The sequence below is a fragment of the Panthera leo genome, chromosome D1 (assembly GCF_018350215.1).
Source record: "Panthera leo isolate Ple1 chromosome D1, P.leo_Ple1_pat1.1, whole genome shotgun sequence".
Classification (NCBI taxonomy): Eukaryota; Metazoa; Chordata; class Mammalia; order Carnivora; family Felidae; genus Panthera; species Panthera leo.
In genome coordinates this window covers 46,653,480-46,671,657 of record NC_056688.1, presented here as the reverse complement: position 1 = coordinate 46,671,657, position 18,178 = coordinate 46,653,480, and the positions used below count along the sequence as shown (strand labels likewise).

At 42.9% G+C, this 18,178-nt stretch overlaps 1 protein-coding gene across 4 annotated transcripts in view; it reads right to left on the bottom strand.

Annotated features, from left to right (window-relative positions):
• Positions 1-16,205, bottom strand: part of SYTL2 (synaptotagmin like 2) — a 115,365-nt gene extending 99,160 nt beyond the window's left edge. For all 4 annotated transcript variants that reach the window (XM_042904627.1, XM_042904630.1, XM_042904632.1 and 1 more), the window contains exon 1: positions 16,149-16,205. The gene's annotated coding sequence lies outside the window, so the exon portion shown is untranslated. The remainder of the gene's footprint in view (positions 1-16,148) is intronic.
• Between the last annotated feature and the right edge of the window lie 1,973 nt (positions 16,206-18,178).

Here is an 18,178-nt window from a genome sequence, read left to right as displayed (position 1 = left end):
AAATATTGTCCTTAATTTTTCTAAGAGCCTAGCCCTGATAACTGGTATTTTTAGAACTCTTGACAGTACATGAGATGCTATAAAAAAAATCCAACCAAATCTTCCCCAATAGCTCTTTCTCACCCAAATTTTATAGTTGGCAATCAAGAAGACTTCAGCTTTATTCTGCAGAGCACCATATACATTCACAAGGCCCTGCACATATAGTCTTAAGAATTGGGCTCCTCCTCCTGTGTAAAAACCAATAATCTCTCTGAGTCTTTCATGTCTCTGAAGTCTTGGTTTAAAAAAAAAAAAAAAAAAAAGGATTGGCTCTGCATTTGTGGCATTTCATAGAGTTGGGGGATCCCCAAGACCAGCCCTAGGTTTTGATATTTTACTAGGAGGACTCATAAGGCTGTGGTCATACTCACAGCTATGATTTATTACTCTGAAAGGATACAAGGCATAACCAGCAAAGAAAAAAGGTAGGTGGAATGAAGTCTGAGAAAAACCAAGCATAAGTTTCAAAGAGTCCTCTCCCGAAGAGTTACCCAAGACACACAAGTTCTGACAACATGTGTGAAATGTTACCAACCAGGGAAGTTCATTAGAGATTCGATGCCCAGGATTTTTATTAGAGACTGGTCGGGTAGACACTCCCTGCCTAGCATGGAACCAAATTCCAGACTCCTGGATGGAAAGCAGGTGCTCAGCATACACAGTGCTATTTGCGCAAACTATTTAGGTACCGTGAGCTGCTCTCAATTTAGAGTGCTGCCAATCCTTCTGAAATCCAAGTTCCCAGACACCAGTAAAGGACCAGCTTTGCAAGCAGGGCTTTCTAGGGATAAGCAGTCTCAGCCTTGCTTTATGAATTCTTTCCTGTACACAACAGAACAAATACCCAAAAATCTAATTAATACCTGCCCACTGACCACTAAATTTTCAGAGCCAATTGATGTATTAAAATTCTAAAACAAAGAAAACAAACAAACAAACCTTAGTCGGGGCACCTGGGTGGCTCAGTCAGTTGAGCATCCAACTTCGGCTCAGGTCATGATCTCACAGTTAATGGGTTCGAGCCCCATGTCAGGCTTTGCTCTGACGGCATGAAGCCTGCTTTGGATTCTCTTTCTCTCTCTGCCCCTCCTCCACTCACTGTCTCTCTTTCTCTCTCTCAAAAATAAACAAACATTAAAAATAATTTCTTAAAAAACACAGTGAATATAATTCAGTGCTTCAAAATATATTCATTCAGCACATTTGTACTGTGTCAGCCTGCTGTGCTGTGGCATTAAGGAAATAACAAGACCCTTAGTCCCTGCCCTTTAAGAACTTTCAGACCAATACGGAAGATAAGAAGAGTACATAAAGAGAGATAATACAAGTTGGTATGCAATGCTGGCCATAAAATAGGTATAAATTGGCCCAGGTAGAGAAAGGGGAGCAAACTTCCTGCTCTGATGAACCAGGAAGATTCTGGTGAGAATCACCAGAGCTGCAGTTTTAAGGACAGGTAGGATTTGAGAGTAAGTGACCGGCCAAGAAGAGCTCAAGGAGGGGAATAAAACTATCACTCCAGGCACAGGAAGCTACATGAACAAAGCACAGAGCCTGATACAGGGAAAGGAGAATATGATTTGAATAGAAGACAGGGTTCAGGGAAGGAGATAATAGAAGATAAGAATTAAAAACAGAGGCTAGTATCACATCAGTGAAAGTCTCAAATGTCAGACTGAGATTGTCCTTTATGCAGTGGGTGATGGGAAGCATGTGTGTGTGTGTGTGTGTGTGTGTGTGTTTACTTTTTAAAGCATGCTACTTTAGCATGAATGAAGGAGAGGAGTGACCATAAGCCAAATGGCCAGGACTTTCTCAGTCAACTTCACAAGAGCCAAAGAAGGCTGGCAGTAGCAGAGGAGGTGAAATATAAGTATCATTTGGGAAGAACATTGGAAAGGAAGGAGTAACAATGTTCCTCAGGAAATGCATGAATCTAACAAGACTCAAAGTTCTTAAACAGAGTTAATTGGGGGATTCATGCACCAAACCAAGAATGCCTAGGAAGGCAGGCAGGTTAAAGGTAAAAACTGATAGCATGGTAGAAAATTCAGTAGACATGTCTAGAACTCTGATGGAGATGAGGAACAAGTGCTCAGGAGAGAGGCCATGGTTGGAACTATAAACATGGCAGTTACCAACTTAGAGACTCAACTGATTGCTGAACTCAGCAAGGGAAAGAATGCAGTGAAAAATCAGAGAGAAAAAAGCAGATGACATTGTACTTGTCAAGTGAAAAGATAAAGACCAGTCACGTTGGAAAAACAAAACAGCAGGGTGTCACAAAGCTAGGGAAAGAATTTTAGGAAAGAGGGAGCTGTCAACCTAGTCAGCTACTGCAAGGAGTTGAGGCAGAGTGGTGCAGAGAAAAGGGGAATAGGCTTGGTAACTGATATGTCACTTATGACCTTTGCCAATCAAAGACAGGGTGGGACAGAAAACCGTCCACAGGAAACTGTGTGAGCCAAGGCCTCTTGTCACTATGGGGAAAAAAAGGTGAGATGAAGTTCTAGAGGCTAGGGAGAGTAGTATAAAAGATAAAGAAAGTAGTATAAAGAGGGGACCCATCCTTTAATGGGTCTCCCAAAAGGAGAGATGGTTGTAGAGACATGGTGTCTGGACAACAATGACACTGACTGAGGTGCTAGGAATGGCAGCCTGCTCCTTCTCTTTCAGGGGACAGAAATGGGGAGAAGCTCAGGGACAATCAAAGGTGTTCTTCACAATCCAAAAGGATAGTGATGATTGTGCAAAACAGCCGGCTTCCTCAGCCAGCCATGGTGGATAATGGCAGAATGAAGGAGGAAACGAAGGTCCTTCCAATGGAACACTGGTTTGAAAATAGTGGAGTCCCCATTTTCAGTAACAGATGTGTGAACAGAAGAACCTGTCAGAGGCAAATGGTTCGATTCCCTCCAGAATTAACTATTTGCAGGACACTTGAGGGAAAGTGATCCTCCCACTCTTAGAAGCTTACCAGCCAGGTGTCCACCAACAAGCACAATATTTTTTCCCCAGACACACAGACCCACTGTAACAGGCATTTTGGAAAAGCCAAATACTATACATGGCAAGTGCACAGCTATGCATTCCTTTGCCTTCAGCCTACAGAACTTGGCTCTTGAGCTTGCCACAGAGTTAGCACTATAAACACATACATACACACACACGGAGAAGTTATCTTTAGATGGACTACTTCAGTTCAAATCCTAACTCCACCACTTATTAGCTTTATGATCTGAGACATCACTTAATCTCTGTGTTTTCTCATCTGTGAAATGGCCTTAATAATAGAATGGATAAAGAAGATGTGGCTTATATACACAGTGGAATACTACTTGGCAATGAGAAAGAATGAAATCATGCCATCTGCAGCAATGTGGATGGAACTGGAAGGTATTCTGCTGAGTGAAATAAGTTATCCAGAGGACAGACATCATATGTTTTCACTCATATGTGGAACTTGATAAACGTAAATTTAACAAAAGACCATGGGGGGAGGGAAGGGGAAAAAAATAGTTACAAACAGAGAGGGAGAGGGGCAAACCATAAGAGACTCTTAAATACAGAGAACAAACTGAGGTTGGATGGGGGGGTGGGGGGAGGGGAAAATGGGTGATGGGGATTGAGGAGGGCACTTGTCGGGATGAGCACTGAGTGTTGTATGCAAGCAATGAACCATGGGAATCTACCCCAAAAACCAAGAGCACACTTTACACCGTATGTTAGCCAATTTGACAATAAAATATATTTTAAAAAATAATAAACCATTTCAAGTTTAGGTTTAAAAAAAATAATAGTATCTACCTAATAAAGTTGTAGTAAGGGTTAAGTGAGCTAATCTGTGTAAGTGTTCAATAATTTTTCACTATTCTCTTATTTGAGTCTCAGTATTATTCCAAGAGGTAAAGCCAGGTAATCATTATCATCTCCATTATTACTAATAAGGAAACTGAGGCCCAGAGAGGAAATACTTGACCAATCATCACACAGAACAGGACACAAGGCAGGATCTTTAAAAAGTCCAGTCTCGGATACACAGAGTTCTCCATGATTGGCCCACTGCCTACCTCTCTCTGGCCCCAGATCCTGCCAGTCCTGCTTTGAACATGAAATTGTGTGATGAGCAATTTCCCTATTCATCCCTCAGTCTCTTCTCAAGAGCTCCCTCTTCCAGAAAGCCCTTGGCACTTGATCCCCCTTCCCCTCACTACCCGACTTCCTTCCCCTGTGCTCACATCTTACTATTAACATCATACTGCACAGTGATCACAGAGGTCTGCTTTTCCCACTGAATTCTTTTTTTTTTTAATTTGAGAGAGAGATAGAGAGAGAGAAAGAAAGCAAGGGAGGGGCAGAGGGAGAGAGAATCTTAAGCAGGCTCCATGCTCCAAGCCCCAACATGGGGCTTGATCCCACAAGTCTGGAATCATGACCTGAGCCAGAAATCAAGATTCAGCTGCTTAACCAACTAAGCCAACCAGACACCCCTTCTCCACTGAATTCTGAGCCAAAACAGTTTCTGGCACATAATAAACACACGGTAAGTGTTTATTGAATGAACTTCCCCTTTTATCAACATATGTTCACTATTTAATAACAGTTTTTAAAAAAGGAAAAATAAAAATCAACCAATCAGAGTGTATTTAAATATTAAACTAAACTTAAAACACTTGGTCACTGTAACTCAAAATAGTGAAACACACACATACACCCTTCAGAGACCCGACCACTCCCACCCACAGTTCATCAGCCCTTGTGCCTTTGGTCTCGAGACCAAAGCTAGATCTATCAAAGGACTCAGCCCAGGTTTGATTAACCCAGTGAGAAGGAACTGGAGCTCAGCACATGAGAAAGACAGGTTCAAAGATCTCATACTCTAAACCTCCAAGATGAGAAGCCTTTAGGAGTTTGAGGTGTACATAATCCTCCCTGCACACCACATGTCAGCCCAAGACTTGATTTCAGTTCCCGAATACTCAGAGAGTGATCCTGGGGAAAGGCTATCAGAGAAGGAGAAAGCATCCACTCTACCTTCACTTCCTCACACGCCAAGCAAACACTGGTGCTCAGTTGTCCCCAGCAGAATCTCGTAAGTGGAACCACATCTCCTCACACCTTCAGTTCCCAGCCACCACCCAGTTCACGTGAGAAAGCAAGTGTCTTCTTTACATCTAGGTACCTCTAGTAACCAAGGCAAATCTCTCTGGAGGCTTTCCCTGAGGAACTCTGGATATGTATCTAGTTTTCCCCCTGGTCTGGATAAAGCAGACAGCACTCAGGAAAACATAAACACAGACCTAGAAACACAAAAACACATGTGAGTGTACTTGTGTTTGACTCTGACTACTTAAGGAAAAACGTCACCCAGTTTCTTGCAATTTGCCCATAAATGATAGTTTTGTGGCCCAGGCCTCCCTGATCCTCCTCTGAGGAAATTCAGGGACTGCTAACCACAGCAGCACATGCCGAGCACAAGAAATTCAACAAATCACCACCCAAATTCTGCACACATTGGGTGTCAACTACTCCCAGGATCTTAAACTCAGTGCTGGAGATATATATGTATAACATCTTAACATCTTTCTGGATCTAAGCCTCAATGATTTGCCAAAAGCATACCTGGTCCTTTACTGAAAAATGGTAAATATGCTTAGCTCCAAAGCAGGGCATATTCATCCTTTTGGAACAATATGGCTCCACGTGGTCCAGTCCACAAATTAGTATATGAAGTCTCCATTTTCCTATACACATGTACCTTCACGTAGAAGTCTTGAGTTTGATAGCAGCACCATCTCTCCAAGTACTTTTTACAAAAAAGTTTCAAAACATACTATTTTATGTTACCCGTAAGTCCTAAGAAGTATGTCTTCAAACAAATCCATCTTCCATAACTTGAGCAGCGTTAACAACTTCCATAATTTAGGCTGTTTGTCCTAAAGAGAAACCCAGCTATTTCGCTCACAATATTGAGAAACTTCCATTAGTTCCTTGTAGCCTCCAAGGTAAATGGCAAGTTTTGGTGTGGGGCTTGAAACCGCAAGCTGTGAGATCATGACCTGAGCCAAAGTCAGATGCTCAACTGACTGAGCCACCCAGGCACCCCAGTAAAGGGCAACTTTTTAGCCTGGTTTCGCCATTGGGCTTCAGCCCACCACATTAGCACCTCCAGCCACAACTTATCTACCCTATATGACAACACCATGATCTCTCCTTTGGTATCCCATGCCCTTCCTGCCTCTATGCCACTGAACATGAAAATCCTTGAACCTGTTCTCTCTATCCCATTCCCTTCTCAATCTAGCAAACTCCTACTGGGCTATGGTTCCACCTCATTTTTCACCTTTCAAATTTCCCAGGCAGTGCGCTCCGCAGTCTCACAATAAGCTGTATGTATTTCCACCAGAACATTTACAGTGAATTGTAAGTACTCTTTACCATGGTTGCCCCTATTATGGGCATTTTCTTGTCCTTTTTTTAATCCTTAGAATCCAATTATCAACTTAATGATTAGATAAAAACCCCATAAAATAGTGGGGCAGAGATCATCAACCCCTGTTTTCTATAGGTGGAAAAAGGTGGAAAAAGCATCAGTGAAATTAAGTGATTTGATAAGAGTAGAGCTGAGTAATGGCAAATCTTGTACAATGGGAACTCTCAAGAACCAACAGAGGAATCCAAGAGGAAAGGAGGAAGAGAAGAGAGGGGCAAGGAAACGGACACTGAACAGTGACTCTGCAAGACACAATGTTGGGCACTTTAATATATTCATTATGTTATTTATTCCTTAGAGCCACTTTGTGCGAGATGGAAGATGAATGCAATTTTTTCCAGAAAAGAAAGTTGAGATCCAGAGGTTACTTGTTCAATTACACAATTAATAAATGGATCCAAGGTATAAACTCAATATTGTCAGACTCCAAAGCCAAGTTTATTCCTCTACAGGGAACATGGGCTTCCAGACCCACACCTGTCCATGGACACAATCCAGAAACACCTTCCTTACTATAGCCCCCCCTTATCACCTTGCCAGCCGCTGTGCTTCACAAAATTCTGACTTGTGACTTTCCACCTATGACTGCACCTCACAACCATCTGTTACTAACCATCAGATAGCAAAGTATCCCCAGGATTCTAGCAAGAACACAGTGACTGTATTTGCATAAAGGTGGTATGATGTTATTTCAAAAACGCTTGAGTGTGTATGCCATCAGAGTAAAAACGTGTCATATTTAAGTGGTGTGAGTAGGGTAACTGGTACAAAGAATTCTTTAATAAACCTCTACAACATGTACAATATGAAGACCAACTTTGTTCTACTCAAATTCTTCATATATTCTTTCTAATTTCTCAAGTGACACCACAAAATAAAAAGTATTGGGGTCTTCCAGAAATTAAGCATAAGGAAACAATTACTTGCCAGCTCTCTAGATCATATTTCAGCTACTCTGATTCCAGGTCATCCTGCTTCTTAGATACCAAGTAAGTACCTGACTCCTTAGGCTGTGGTGTGCTGGGAAAACCAGATTTTTCTCCTATAAGGCTTATATCAAGTCCATAATTACCATTTCTTTTTTTTTTAGTATAATTTATTGTCAAATTATCTTCCATACAACACCCAGTGCTCATCCCAACAAGTGCCCTCCTCAATACCCATCACCCATTTTCCCCTCTCCCTCACCTCCCATCAACCCTCAGTTTGTTCTCTGTATTTAAGGGTCTCTTATGGTTTGCCTCCCTCCCTCTCTGTAACTTTTTTTTCCCCTTCCCATCCCCTATGGTCTTCTGTTAAGTTTCTCAAGATCCACATACCATCATTACTATTTCTATGGTAACATAAATGTTCCAGGTTTTCTAGAACAATCCCAGTTTCAAATATAATAATCTGTTATGAGCCTCAAGCCAAGAAATATGTTTCAACAAAGGATTCAGTGAATGTGGATATACTATGATTCTTCTAGAGAAGCCCCAGAAAGAATCAGTACTGGCTAGGGGACAGAGCACAGGCTTTTAAGTCAAGGTAAGCAACCTGAGTTCGAATGTTTGTTTTGCCATTCACTGTTGTTGACCTTGGGCAATGTACTTAACTTCTTTGTGCTTCCATTTCCTCATCAGTAAAATGGGTAATTATCATCTAGTTCAGAGTTGTCCTTCCAACTAGAGGAGCAATGACCTAGCAAGGGACTGACACATAGTATGTACTCAATAGATAGTAGGCATTCTTTTTTATCACCATATTCTTGTTATTATTCATAACATCCCTAAAAGGAATGGAAAAGAAAGATAGAATTTGGCATTCTAAGCAAAAGATGATAAATGATGTGACTTACCTAATGTAACCAGAGCTACAACTTTACTTCCTAAGACACAACACTTCAGTTACTATATTACAGTACTGTCTTGATACTGAAATGAGGCATTAAGTTGCTGACTCCTCATTTTTTAAGTCTCACCCCCAGATATTTCCTGTAATACTTAAACTTAATTATTGCTATTTCTAGGCAATAAAATTTCCTGAATATCATGCAACAAGTTCATTTTCAAGTATTATCTTGTATGGTCAGAAGGTTTGTCAAGCGGGGCACCTGGGTGGCTCAGTCAATTGAGCTTCTGACTCTTGATTTCGGATCAGGTCATGATCCCAGGGTTGTGGTATCAAGCTCTGCATAGGTCTCCCTGCTGAGTGTGGAACCTGCTTGAGATTCTAATATTCTCTCTCTCTCTCTGCCCCTCTCCACCACTTGGGCTCTCTCCCTCAAAAAAAGAAAAAAAAATTGCCAAGCTATGCATCCTCATTCTGTATCTAGAACTGTTTCTAGCGTCTTGCTTCCATGAATAATAGAGTGGAACATGCTTAGTGTGTGAATGTGACTTTCTTGTACTTTACAGACAAATAAAAGGGTTAGTTTTGATTGGAAAGACCATCCTCTGATGATCCAAAGCATGGGCTCTAGAGTCAGACTGCCTGGGTTCAAATCCCTGTCCCTTCTTTCATCAGCTATGTTATCTGGGTAACTTATTTAACTTGTGTGTCTTAATTTCATCATCATCAAATGGGAAAAATAATAGTACTCAAAATAGACTACTGTGAGGATTAAATAAATGGATGTAGGTACAGTGTTTAGAACAGTGCCTGGTACACGGTAACTGCTCAATAAAGGTCAGATATCATCACCATTCACTTGCCTCATAGGGTTTTAAAAAAGCAACCAGATATAATCAAATATGTTATATTAGCAACAAAGAACATATCAGATCAGATCAAATACTTTTGAAATAACTAACGAAGATGAAGCCCACCTAACCAATTGCTTTCCTCAGGCATTATCAATGCAGGAGATCCATAGCATTTGCAGCCTGAATGCATATGGCTTCAACAATTCATAAGGCATCTTAAATACATGTCACATAGAAACTGTAGTTAAATGAAAAATGGCACCAGATAGGTATGAGGTGGTGAGTCCTTGGCTGATGAGTCTTTGGCTAACCAGCCAGCAACAGCATCTCAATCTGCTTTTGCTGTTTTTTATTAAATATGTGACCTAATTTAATCCTCTGAGCAACTTGTGAGGCAGGTATGATCATCCCCATTTTAGACACACTGAAGACATGATATGCCATGCTGATAGTTGACTTGGGGTACCAAAAGTCTCAGAATGCATACCATGAACATGCCCCAAGATGGTAAACCTGAAACAACACTAGAATCCACTTTAAAAAGAATGAAAGAATTAAACTGAAAACCCAGACCCCTTACTTCTAAAACTCAATGACTAATCTAAAACAAGCAATGGTAAAGAATATTCCCTAATGAATCTAACATGCCATAATTCAGTCTTCCTCCCAATGTAGATTGCTGGCAGAAGGGGCGGGAGTGGTTGAGGCACTTGGCTTGGCCTGGGATCCAGCCCTTGCCTTCAGCCTCACAGACCAATGTTTTAATCAGCTGACTCAGCAAGTGGCAGGAGAGCCCAGGCGCCTGTGGCCGTGAGTAATGGTGGCACAAAACACATCTGTCTAATCAGAAGCTGATGGCACCAGTTCCGTCAAGACTTATGGTGAAACAGTGCTTCTGCAAGGAGGAAAAAAAATGTTTATTCACCCAGAAGTTGAGCAATGCCTGTCTTTCTCCCTCTGACTTGGAATGCAAATTTGTGGACTATTTACAGGTCTTATACCCCCACTCCTCAAATATTTCTTGGTGCTTTTACAGAAAGACTTATCTAGAAATAATCAACCAAATCCTTTTTTTATCAGTACCTATGAAGAGTCTAGAAAGTATGGCATTAGGCAATGTTTTCATTTTGGCCTTTTTAAAAAAATGTCTATCATCATTATGCAGGATAATGCACAGGAAAGTGTTTCCATAGGTTGTAAGTACACATTTCACATATATAAACACGTCACTGCAACCACCTGAAGGTCACTGTACTACATTTCAGCAAAAATTTCCTTTCAACAGAATCATTCATTCTTCATTTTTTCATTTATTAATTCATTAAAAATACTTTACTGAGTTCCCGTCGGGGGTTGGGCAATGTAGATGCAAAATTAAACCAAAAGTCCAAGTCCTTGGGGACTTGTCTTTTCCCAAATTGGTCTTTTAATCTCCATTGTATTCTAACCACAACTGGTACTCTCTGCTCTCTCCTGTCCCTCTCCCTCTCCCTCCTTATCTCTCCCACCTTCCTTCTCCCCTTTCCTTCCTCCCTGCCTCTCCCTCTTCTAGAGTTCGAGCCACTCAAGAGTGTTTCTCCCATATTCTGCAAAAGCTATAGCACAGGCAAAGTTCCCAATGGGCACTAAGGAAAAATACTGTATTTAGTAATTTCAAAAGCCAGTACATAGTGACACACATATCCCTATTACCATAAGTAACCTACTTTTACTATACTTCTATCAACCAACCTTCCCAAAAGTTACCAAAAGTAGTTCTCCCTCCCAACAATCTAAAAAGGTTCTAGTTAAGAGTAACACATAGACAAGCAAAAATAATTCTTCTTTCAATGATGTACGGATCATGTGTTGTGCATAAAGGTATCCAGCTGGGAAACCCATAGGAAATCATGAGGGGCACCGAAAACTGGAACATTCTCCCACACCTGATTTATTTGTGTGGTAATTCTCTACCAAAGTTCCATTTGGGCAGACATAGATGAAAAAACGGCCAGAATCATAGATTTTTAAAGACTTGAAGGTACCTCATCTGGTCCTATTCCCTCACTTCATAAAAAAAAAACAAACAAACAAACAAAACAAAACAAAAAACAAAACAAAACAAAACAAAACAAAACAAAAAGCTCAAGAAGAGGATATGACTAAGATTACACAGCTTGTCTTTGGGGCAGGAATAGAAGCCAAGACACCTGCCTCCCAATCCCAATGCAGGGCCCATTCCTCTCTTCAGAACTGAGTTGAGTGCATGCCTGTGAGCAGCCCTTGAGGCAGTGGCTTCTAGCATTCAGCCATGCACCGCCCCCCCTCACCCCAAACACTGCCTTTCCAGTTACTCTCTCTGCTTCTCCCTTGTACACCTCTGCCCTCTTAAGGCAGCTACAGATGGCCCTGGAACTCTCTGACTCTCTCTGCCAATGAACAGCTCTCTTGAATGGCAAGCCCACTTTTATTCTGTGAAATGGGACTATTTTCTGCCCTTTCCTTCAGTTCAGAATTGTGATGAAAAGTAATGAGATGTTAGCCATCAAGGAATCTTCTATTCTTTGAAGAAAACTTAGAGTGGGGATCCAAAAGAGCATTTGTTTTGTAATTAAGTCCTGCTAATGTTAAGCCCAAGAGTTAGATTCCAGCTTTTTATAAAGACTGACAATTCTTTTGATCCTTCTACATTTAAACCTCCTTTTAAAAATAGCATAAACACCTGCATGCAAATTTAAGTAACAATACCTGACACCTGGTCCTCATTAGTGACTCTGGTAGGCAAAGGTACAGTAGGTGTCATTATCCCCAATCTAAGGAAGGGAAAACCAGTTCAGAGAAGCTACCTGTCTTGCCCAAAGTCACACAGGTAATAAAATTCAATGCTGGAGGGGCACCTGGGTGGCTCCATCATTTCAGTGTCTGACTCTTCACAGTTTGAGCCCCACATTGGGCTCTGCAGTGGCAGCGAGAAGCCTACTTGGGATTCTCGGTCTCCCTCTCTCTCTGCTCCTCCCCTGCGTGCTCTCTCTCTCTCAAAAATAAATAATATTTTAAAAATGAAATTCTGGAGCAATGATCTTATCTGAGGCTCCTCCGTGTGCAGTTTAGCTTCAGAATTCTCTGCTCACATTTTCACTTCAACAACACTGAGGAGCTACCTTTTCTGTCACATTTAAGACACGTGAGTCATTTCACAAGAAGCACAGCTGGACCCTGTGACTGCAGCAGCAGCCCCAAAGGTAGGCACTTCCCTCTGCTGGGAACTGACACCGGGGAATTATGGGAAGGTGAACTTCACAAACAGGATTAACCTTTACAATGATTTTAATTATTCAAAATTAATTCTCTGTATCCTTTCAAAAACAATCTGAGATGACTCCTAGCTCTAAGGATGATTGAGTCAAAAGTAAGGGTTATATTAATACATTTGTTCATTTTTTGTTTTCAGCTTACTACGCTTTTTTTATCCTCTCTTTTTAAGTTTATTTTTGGTAGTAATCTCTACACCCAACATGGGGCTCGAACTCATGATCCTAAGATCAAGAGTCACATGCTCTTCCAACTGAGCCAGCCAGGCACCCCTTCATTTGTTCTTTTTTTTATTTTTATTTCTAATGTGCTCATATAGACACAGAGAAGAAGATTTGGAAGGCTATAAAACCCAAGTTTTGCATTAGTTATTTCTGAGTATAAAGGTATTATTACTATTAATGCTAATCTGTAGTTTTTCTTTTTCTACAATGAATATATATATATATATATATATGTGTGTGTATATATATATATATATATATATATATATATATTACCTTTGGTAATAGGAAAACAAACAATAAGGATCTTCCTTCTACATATAATCGATAAAGAGCTGAACTCACAGAACAGGGAATAGAATGGTGGTTGTCAGAGACTTGGGAGAGGGAGAAATGGGGAGAGGTTGGTCAAAGGGTACAAACTTCCAATTCTAAGATGAAGAAGTTTTGAGAATCTAATATACAATATGGTGACTATAGTATTATATACTTGAAAGTTGCTAAGAGAATAAATCTCAAATGTTCTCACTACAAAAATATAGTAGCAATGTATACACATATGAAATCATCATGGACTTATACAATGTTATATGTCAATTATATCTTAATAAAGCTGGTGGGGGGGTCAAACAATAAAGATTGTTTTTATTTTTAAAACATGTTCTTCATTCTGATAAATAGGAAAGGGGCTATCTCCACAAGGAGTTGGGAAGCTCTATTACTGTAAACCAAGTGCATGAAAAATGCAAATGGTACCCTATGCTGCCACACCAGAATGCTTGCCATTTGGGTACTTCTCCATTTGGGTACTCTCAGCACCCAAGAATATAAAATAATGTACCAAGACACCAATTTTACACAAATATTTTGAGGAAAAAATTTGTTTTATATATTGAAACCAAATTCAACATATGAAATCAAATTTAAAAATCGCATAATTTCATAAGACAATTTTCAAGCTTGTTGGGGTCAATCTGAACCGTACCCCAACCCCTAGGAGCACTTGCCAGTTCGTTATTGGAGATTCTCCTATGAAGAAGTTTGGGAAGCCCTATGGCAAATAGCACCATCTTATTTCCCTCCCTTTTTAAGACAGACTAAGTGATTTCTCCTGTTAAAAAAAAAAACATCAAGTTTTCCCTCATCTATAACCTTTAAAATTTCAAATAAAGCAGGTGGCAGAAAACATATTACCAGGCAAATCTAGAAGCCCACAGGGGCACAGCCCAGAGGAGAGAACTGCCTGGCCTGGCATCCTGGGTTCTGAGCATGGTGAGCCCTAGGCTGCCCCACTTCTGCAGGACAGCAGACCACTCTGCACAAGGTACTAATTCATTCATTCCACAAATGTTTATTGAGCAAAACCTGAGAAAGGCCTCTTAGGGGACAGTGGGATCATTCACAAGCCAACGGTCAGGTCTAACGGATCAGACGTGGACAATCAATCTTTCATTAGACCTCAAACCACCTCTAGGATAAAGCAAACAGGGTCCCTGCCCCATTCACTCACTAGCAGCTGGGTGGGATCAGGCAGGCATTCTGGAACAGCACTGCTGCTTTGAGAAAGGCTAAGGCAGTCACTTATTCCCAGCAGAATGACCAAAACTGCACCATAAGTGGCATAACTCTTTTTTTTTTTTTTTTAACATTTATTCATTTTTTGAGAGACAGAGTGTGAGCAGGGGAGGGGCAAAGAGACAGGGAGACACAGAATCTGAAGCAGGCTCCAACTCTGAGCTGTCAGCGGAGAGCCCACAACCTGGAATCCACAAACCTGTGAGATAATGACCTGAGCTGAAGTCAGCTGCTTAACTGACTGAGCCACCCAGGCACCCCTATAACTCTTCTAAAATGCTTTGAACAGTGTCTGGCACATGTGAGAACTCAGTAATACCATTTTTGCTGTTACTAGGCCAACTTGCAAGGGCAAGTTTTTCTACCAAAAAAGGTAGAAAGAACATAGGTTTTAGAATCAGAGAAACTAGATTTGCATTCCAATTATTTTGTTTACTAGCTATGCGACTAAAGGAAGTGATCTTTCTAACCCTCAGTGTCTCATTGGTAAAATGGGTTAACTGACAGTACAGGATCCCTCATGTGGCTTTGTGAGAACCAAAGACACATTATACACAAAGAAGAGTGGCCCCTAAGTGCCGAATAAAGACAGTCGATAATGCCACTGCCATGCCTCCTTCCTTCCTCACCATTCTTGACAGGTCCTGGCATCTGACTTCACCTAGGCACCACACTAAGGAACAAAACAACTATAGGGAGGGGAAAGAGCACCTGGAGACTTTCCACAGAAACACATCAAAATCCTCAACTCCTTTCAACCATCCCTCTGTTTGGCTGCCGTAACCAACTGGCTGCCCAACCAACTAGATCCCCTATTCCCTCACTGGGAATGGCTGCCAAGAAGAGGCCAGGAAGCTGGACAGCAGTTTGAATCCATCCCACCTTCCAGTGTCTGTCTGTCTGTCTGTTTGTCTGTCTGAAGCCCACTGGGCTTCCTCTGCACGTCCCTACCAGGCTCTATGGGTCAGGAGGCTGCCAGCGGATCCATAGTCTGTCCTTATCCAGACTTCCATCCCTACCCAGCGCCCAAAGCTCTGGAGGCTGCTGGTCACAAACCAGCACTAAATGAAAAGTCAAAGGGGATTTATAAAAGCAGGAAGGAGGAAAGGGAAGAGGAGGCAGGATGGGTGCAGAGAGAGAGGCCCACTTCGTACAAGCTGATGGAGCCCTATGTCCTAGTCGCTGAAGCAGTGGTTTTCCTCTCTGAAAGATGATAAATCCCATTCCTGTGATTTGTAACTCAAGACGGGACAAGGTCTGGGCGTAGGGAGATAATTCCAAAACAAACTGCTTGTTTTGCAAGTAAACCTCATCGGCTCCCAAACCCTCCTTCCCAACACCCCACCTGTAGATAGGTCCTATCGCCCTTACTTCACCTGAGCAATCTGGAGGCAGTTACTCTGCAACCAGATCCCGCTAACAGCCAGCCCGAACGAAGCCCAGGGTCGGTCCTCAAAAGCTTCAGGAAACGCGACAGCCCAGCAGAACCCCCGCCTACCCGGCACGTCGGCTTCCTGAAGACTCGGCCCCCTGGGCAGCGGAGCTGGCTCTTAAGTAGGTGCGGATTTGAAGGGAGCTTGCCGCTCGCCAAAACGCGGCTCACGCTTTCGAACTCCGAAGACTACAAAGCATCAGTCAACACCAACAACTCCCTCATTTAAGAGGAGGAAAGAGAGACCCAGAGAAGGAACGAAAGTTGCCCGAGATAACACCCCGAGTGGGCAGAGAAAAAAACCCCGCTGCTCTGGTCGCCGCGGGGCAGGGAGAGCGTCTCGCCGCCTCCCGCGTCCTCGAGTCCACAGACGTGCAAACCCTGAATCCCCGGGTGCTGCGCGTTACCTTCCTCGGGACCCGGAGCTCGGAGCCTCCTCTCCCGCGAAGGCGCGCCTGCAGCTCTACCCCCGCACTCTCGCGGGGCAGTCCAGGTGTCGCCCCGCGGCTGTCAGCGCAAGGAGGCCGGTGCAAGCTCCCCCCTGCGGGCGGCAGGCGGGCGCGCAGGGGCGGCTCCCGGGAGCGCCGACCAATGGCGTTCCGCCCGCTCCCCGCCCCGCCCCCGGCACGCCTCACCCGCCTGCTCCCCTGCCCTTCTCCCACTTCCCTCCCCCCCTCCCGGTTTTTCTCTTCCCCTTGGCCCTCCCGCCCAGACCTCCGCCAAAGCACCTTGCCCCGAAGCAACTTCTTCACTGTGCAAATAAGGAGTGCAATTATTTTGTGACCACTGTGCGTTAGGTGTCCCTGGAGCCGGAGAACGTGGCGCTCAAGGAACCAGTCCACTCAGAGAGAGGAGTTAGCCACCGCGCCGGGAAAGCGGACGGGATCAAGATGCTTTAACCGCTCCGGCTGTCAGTTTTCTAACGTGTAAATTAGATAAAAATACCTCACAGGCAGTTGAGAGGATTAAGTGAAGTGATGCTTGAAAAGTATCCAATAATACCTGGATAAGTTGTGAGCGTGATGTGTACAGACTGAGCTCCCCCCGCCCCCAGCGCCCTGGATGGTGCTGGAAGGCAGGGTATCACGGCCAATTAAAAAAAGGTTACCAATGATGGGGAGAGCCCAGGCAAACTTCTGAAAGAGGTAAACCTTAAGGCCTTCTCCATTCTCCTCATCTCCCCCATTTGTGCTGCCCATCCAACTGAGGGTGGCCCAGGTCTGCCTTTGGTTCTTTCAAAAACGTTCTCTCCAACTTGCAAATGCTGATCCCCACGGACCTCATTCAGTGCTGGGTGCTGGGCTGCTAACCTGGCCCAGGAATCCTTGTGCTGTGTTAATTTGTGTATTCTGGCTTTCACCCAAGCGTTGAGTCTCATGTGTCCGTATGGTGGGTGGGCACTAGGGGATGCAAAAGAGGAAAAACCACTCCTCTTGCCCTTGAAGAGACAAACATGCAAATAATTTCAGTTTAGTGTCATAACAGCTAGAATAGATGTGCAAAGTGTTACAGAGTCACGAACACTGGGAGAAGAGGGCAATACAAGTTTAAATACAGATGTGACCAAGTCTTGAAGGAGGGCTATAACTTAGGTCAGACAGAAGGGGAAGAGAACAGTGGCTGCAGAGAAGCAGGCAGACATGCAGATAGATGCCTGTCATTTTGTTGCACAGGGTATGTTGACAGTGAGACAGAGATGAAACTAAAGAGGTAGAGGCGGGAAGAGCAGCCAGGCCTGCCCTGCTGAGGGAAGCAGACTGTGTCCTGTTGGTGAGGGCTGCTGGTGAATGATTTTAAGCAGCGGAGTGGTCTGATCTCATTTGTCTGGTGTCTTGCTTCCAGTGTTTGTGTGTGCCTTCATAATCCCCTTCCTGTCCCTCTTCAACCTGGAAGGCAGGCACTGGATCTTCCTCACCTGTGAGTGCCCTGCATGCTTGGTACAAAGCTTTGAAGGAACTCAATGCTCACTATTCCCGGTGTCACTCCTCCCAGAGGAAAAAAATAGCAACATCTGCTAGGAAAGGTCTAAGGATTCTCTGAGGTTAAAAGCTAGAGCCCTGATGTTAAGTGGCCAAAGTTCAAATACTGACCCCACCACTTTCTAACAGGACCTTCAGCCAGTTACATAACCTTTCTGTGCCTCACTTTGCTCATTTGTAGAAGAGATGATAATAATGCTCCTCACTAAGGCTACTTGAAGCTTATAATGAGAAAATGCGTGTGTATAAGCATAGTGGCTTGCACAGAGGAAGTATTGAATAAATCTTAGTTAACATGATTATATCAAGTCAGCAGAGGCTTGTTCCTCATAACCTATAAGATTTTGCCATTCTTCAAAATAGTTTTCATGTAAGTGACAAATTTCACAAATATTCTCTGTTGATATTAAGGGGAAAAACAAGGGTATAGGGATAATGCAGGGTTGGAGTACAGACTG